Source organism: Pantherophis guttatus, chromosome 6, assembly GCF_059756535.1.
Source record: "Pantherophis guttatus breed Tessera chromosome 6, ASM5975653v1, whole genome shotgun sequence".
Taxonomy (NCBI): Eukaryota; Metazoa; Chordata; class Lepidosauria; order Squamata; family Colubridae; genus Pantherophis; species Pantherophis guttatus.
In genome coordinates, this window is record NC_142068.1 from 10,174,544 (window position 1) to 10,180,543 (window position 6,000).

Genomic DNA, 6,000 nt, shown 5'->3' on the forward strand with positions numbered 1-6,000 from the left:
TCAGAAGTATCGCAATGTATTGCTTTAATGAATCCGTCTTGAGACAGTTGTCTCACATGCTTAAACTTTATATCAATATGCCTGGACCTTTGTCCAATTGCATCGGATCTGGATATTTCAATGGCCGCTTTATTGTCTTCATGCATAATAAATGGTAAGGTGGGTTTCTTCCAAACATCAGTGATCAGATCATTGAACCATACAAGGTTATTTGCAGCTTTGGACAAACAAACATATTCCGCTTCTGTAGTAGAAGTGGCCACTAGTTCTTGTTTACCAGTATACCAGTAAACTGGACAATCATTCAATAGAAAAACATAACCAGAAGTACTCTTTCTGCATGTTGTATCACCAGCCCAATCTGCATCAGCATAACAAGTAATTTTTGGTTCTCTGTCATTATTGGGTTCCAACATTAAACAAAAATCTAATGTACCCTTCAGATATCTTAGAATTCTTTTGACAGCTTCCCAATGATACAAGGTTGGTTTACTAACATATCTTGACAATAGATTGAGAGGTAATGCAATATCTGGCCTAGTCCAATTAGATATATAAAGGAGTGAACCTATAACTGATCTGTAAAATGTGTTGTCTTTAAACTCAGGGGAAGATTCATCAGTGTTTCTAAGAAAATCAGTTTGCATAGGGGTGTCACAGGTTTTAGCATTATTTAAGTTACATTTGTTTAGGAGTTCGATGATTTTATCTTTCTGTGTAAGTTTGAATCCCCTTTTAGTTTTGTTAATTTGCACACCAAGGTATTTATTCACTTTACCCAGAGATTTCAGTGAGAAGTGTTCATTTAACTTATTTACAAAGATTTCCCTGCTCTCTTTATGCTTTCCAATGTATAAAATATCGTCCACGTAAATTAATACAAATTCAATATGATCATTACTCTTTTTTACAAAGAAACAGTTATCAGCAGTGGTGGCGTTGAAATCCATGGTCTTAAGTACTTTTACCAAGCAATCGTACCATCTTTTGCCGGATTGCTTTAATCCGTACAGACTCTTATTTAATAACCAAATTTCGTTCTTATTAGTGTATTGACTGTGTGGTGCTCTTACATATATTTCCTTATCTAATTTTGCATGTAAGTATGCGGTCTGTATGTCATATTGGAATACGTCCAGATTGAGTGCAGATGCTACTACAAGGGCTGTTTTGACACTCTCTGTTCTCACTGTGGGTGAATATGTATCAGTATAGTCTTCTGGATATTTTTGTGCATAGCCTTGTGCAACTAGTCTAGCCTTGTATAAGGTATTGCCTCCTTCTAAGTTCTTAATTTTATAAATCCACCTGGTACCTATAATTGTTTTATCCTTAGGTGCGATCGCAGGTGTGAATACATTTAATCCTTGTAAACTTTCCATCTCTTTTTCCATAGCTAGTTCCCATTTTTCTCTTTCTTCATGTGGAAGTTTCAATACTTCTTCATATGTATTAGGTGTTATTTGTTCTCCATTCATATGCATTATGTAATCTTTGTATTTATTTGGTATTTGGTTTCTATTGTTTCTAATAGTTCTTTCAGGCTTGCTATGGTTATCATGCAAATATCTAGCTTCCTTTTTTGTTAATGTGTCTGTCTTTATTTTATGCTGACTATTAGTCCAAGTTTTGGTTTTGTTCTTACTTTTGTTAATATTTTGATTTTCTGTTGTTCCTTCCTCGCAAGATATCGTATCTTTACATTTATTAGGAAATATTTCATTAAGGTGCAATTTTGACCAATTGGCCTGTTCATGGAACACAGCTGTTCTGGATACTATAAATTTGTTATTACTATCAATAAATCTGTACCCTTTGGTTCCAGTTTCGTATCCCATGAATCTTAATCTCCTGGATACGTTTTCTCCCTTTCTCCTCAATTGTTCAGGTATGTGTACGTCTGCAGTGACTCCAAATATGTGCATGTGTGATAATTTGGGTTTTCTATTGTACATCACCTCATATGGTGTCTTATTCACAATACTGGACCAGGTTCTATTTTGAGTGTAATTCGAATAATGTAATGCCTCTGACCAAAATTGTTTGCCTAAACCAGCATCCTCTAATGTGCACCTAATCATGGTTTGTAGTGTGGAATTTTTCCTCTCTGCAACTCCATTTTGAAATGCAGAAAAAGGATTGGACGTGAAATGTAACATTCCTCTATCCTTTAACCATTGGGAGAATTCTTTAGACATGAACTCACATCCCCTATCTGTCATAATTTGCTTTATTCTGATATTATGTTGTGTTTCTATACGTTTGTAGAATTCCTTAAATTTCTGAAATGTTTCATCCTTGTGCTTTAATGTGTAAACAAAACCATATCGGCTGTAGTCATCCACTATTGTTAGGAAGTAACGTTTTCTATAGGTAATTGAGGGACTTAATGGACCAACTAAGTCCATATGTACCAAATCAAAAATATTGTTAGTTGATCTGTTAGATTTTTTTGGTCTGGGACTGGTTTTTAGTTTGGTGGACTTACATACTGAGCATTCCAAATAATTTTCACAATTTTTTATTTTGACACCTTCTGCGTGTTCAGTCATTTTTTGTACTACAGGAAAGCTTGCATGTCCTAACTTCCTGTGTAAGATGTGAGCACACTCATCATGAATTGGTTTACCTATTTTTGGTTTCTTTTCCTTGTATGTGTTTTTGTGATCATGAGTTATTCTACACTCATCATTGTCACTGTTACTGACATTTTCATCATCTGCTTCAATACAATCTTCCATATTTGAATCAATGTTATGTAAACATCTTTCTTTAGTTATCAGATAGGGTAGACCTCCTTTTATCATTACAGTACCTACATTTGTTTTGTTCTTTTCTATAGTTGCTTTCCCCTTTGAGAAAACTATATTGATATCAGATTCTCTGCTTAATTTTATGGCACTTAGTATGTTGTGAGGTATTTCTGGGATTAATAATACCCCCTCTATTTTCCCTAGACCAGGCAAGGTCACATTTCCTTTGCCTAGTACTTGAACCTTTTCTTGATTAGCTACCTTTATCACAAACTTATCTTCTATAAATGAAGATAATATACTTTTGTTGTTGGTGGTGTGATTTGTTGCACCAGAATCAATAAGCCAATTGTTATTCTCATCCTGCTGTGTTCTGGTGCTGTCTTGCTTATTTAGCCCATTCAGTGACCCAGATTTCCTCTCTTTTGAATTTTCTCTACCCCCTCTACCTTCTTTGTAATTTGGTGGGCTTCTATATTTGTGTCTATCTGTGGAAGATTGTCTGTAATTATATTTGCTCCTATATTCTGGTCTATGTCTCTCTCTTGAGACTTTGGGGCAGTCTCTTCTACTATGTTCCCTGGATCCACAATTGTAGCATCTAAAGGCCTCATTATGTTTATCTTGAAAGACTACTTTCCTAAAAGGTTTGTGGTCTGTTTGGTTACTGGATCGATTTTTTCTTGAATTGTCTTCTGCTATCAATTTGTTAGATAGACTTTCTATGGATAAATATCCCAAATTAATGGTATCTAAGTGTGACATAAAGCTATCCCATGATGGATCAAGTGAATTGATAATAACACTTTTCATTGTTTGATCTGAAATCACTTCCCCCCTCAATTGTAGCTCAGCTCTTATTTTGTTTAGATTTATCAAATGCTCACTTATAGAAACCCCTGGTTTTACTCTAGAGGAAAAGAAATCCTTAGACATTCTTGTGGTTGTAGCTACGCTATCGCTGTGAAATAGATTAAACATGCATTGAATTATTTCTGATACAGTTAGGTTTGGTTTGATGCTATGATACATTGCAGGAGACACGCTAGATATTATTATGAAAAATGCTCTATGATGTAAACAATCTATTTTTAAAGTCCAAGGTCTTCTTGGAGGGCTAGTTATAAAGAATAGTAAATTTTCTTTCATGAAAATAACCTGAAGCTGTTGATACCACTCTTGTAAATTAATGCCATCAATTCTAAGTTTTGGGAAGTCACTGGGTAAGTTACCTACATTATTCTGTCCATTACTTACAACCTGGGGCAGTCCGTGATCTCTCAAGTGCAGGAAATTACAGAACGGCATTGGGATGCTTGCAATGAGTCTGCGCGGTTCTCTGGCCAGTTCAAGTCCTTCTGGGTCGTCTACGTAGTTTCGCACATGCGCGTTGTTCATTTCTTCTTTGGTGGCGTCGTGGAAGGTTCTCTCCCTTTCAGCTCTCTCGATCCGCTCCTCCTCAGATGAGTCGGTCTCTGGCTCGGTTTTTGGGGTTCTGGTGGTGGTGACGGTTCTTTTCTTCTTTTTGTGTGCGTTGGTATTCGATTTTGTCTGTGGTGTAGGGCGAAATCGGCATGGCTCTCTGGGCTCGGGCGTCGTCGCTTTCGAAGTCAGGATGGGAGCGTGCAGGTCTTGAGTCGCCGGTTTGATTTCTTGCTTCTTCGTAGATGTCTTGGTAATTTTCAGTCTTGGCCCAAAAGCAGCAAAAAGCGTTTTCATTGCTGATTTTACTTGAGATTTTGTTAAATCGTCTTCACTTTCTGATTTTGGATCATCTGAAGAGTTTGAGACTTCTTTCTCACTTTCTTCGTCTGATAGTGTTTTTCGCGCCAGAAATTTTGAACTGAGCGTTTTGATTGGCTCTGCTCCATTCTCTTTTGAAGTTCGTTGAAACCAAGATGGCTGCCATTCAAAATTTCGCGCGGGATCACATCTTTTCTTTTTAACAACTATTTTCTCAGTAGTCATCTCACTTACGATTTTTTGATCTTTGGGTTTTTCTTTAATGACGTTTTTCTCTCTCGCTGCTCCGCTGTTCTTCAGCATCTCCTGGAGGTCCGCGATGAGACTTTCATCATTCTTTTGGCTTTTTAGTATCTTTAATATCTCTGACCTGAGTTCGTTATTTTCTATTTCGATTTCTTTCTGGTCATTATTTTCACTCATTAGTTCTTCTTCTTCAGTGGTGTATTCTTCGGATTCTCTCGAAATCGCATTGGTGGATTCGTTGATCATCTCTTGATCAGTTTCTATTTCTTTGCTGTAGGCCCTGGTGTTGGGCCTATCTTTCTTGGACATTTTTAATTACTTATTGAGTCAATTAACCATCCTCTGCTACCAGCTTGTTGCAATATTTCCAGGATCAGACTCAATAAAGATAATAGAAGTTAAAGCTTTAAATATATTTCTTTTTAATTATGATAGGCATTCTATATTCACTGAATATTCAAGGTAGAAGCGACGAGAATGGTGAGGGTGGCTCCTTATATATACAAGGGGTGGAGCTAGGAATGGGAGTGGTAAGTTATGAATACATTAAAGTCCAAAGAATAAGTTAACCTCTGATGTTCCATATATACATTATTTACACATTGGAGAATAAGGCATTTACATCTGACAAAAACAAAGTCTGTGTAGATAGTCCTCGACTTAATGACCTAATGGAACCTGCCAATCATGGTCCCAAGTCATGACATTCGCAAGTTGGGTCAACCACACGACACCCGATTTTACAATCTTTTTTTTTTTCGCAGCAATTGTTTTAATTATTAGTTTTGATTTTTTGCTCTTCAGAATACATTTTTATTAGGTTATAAAGTATTATGAAATACAAAAGCAAATAAGAGGACAGTGAAGGGGAAAGGGGAAAGAAAAGTGAGGAAGGGTAGGGAAAGAAAAAGAAGCATTGACTTCCGACTCTTTTTTTTAAAAAAAAATTGATTTATATGCCGCCCTTCTCCGGAGACTCAGGGCGGCTTACAATGATTAAGCAATAGCCTTCATACTTTTCTATATTTATACAAAGTCAGCTTATTTGCCCCCACAAACTGGGTCCTCAATTTACCTACCTTAGAAAGGATGGAAGGCTGAGTCAACCTTGAGCCTGGTAAGATTCGAACCTGCAGTAATTGCAGGCAGCTGTGTTAATAACAGGGTGCTTTAAACCACTGTACTACCAAGACTCTTATCTGTTGCAGTAGAATAAGGCATTAATAACAAATCACAACTTTTTGTTTTACCATAATAG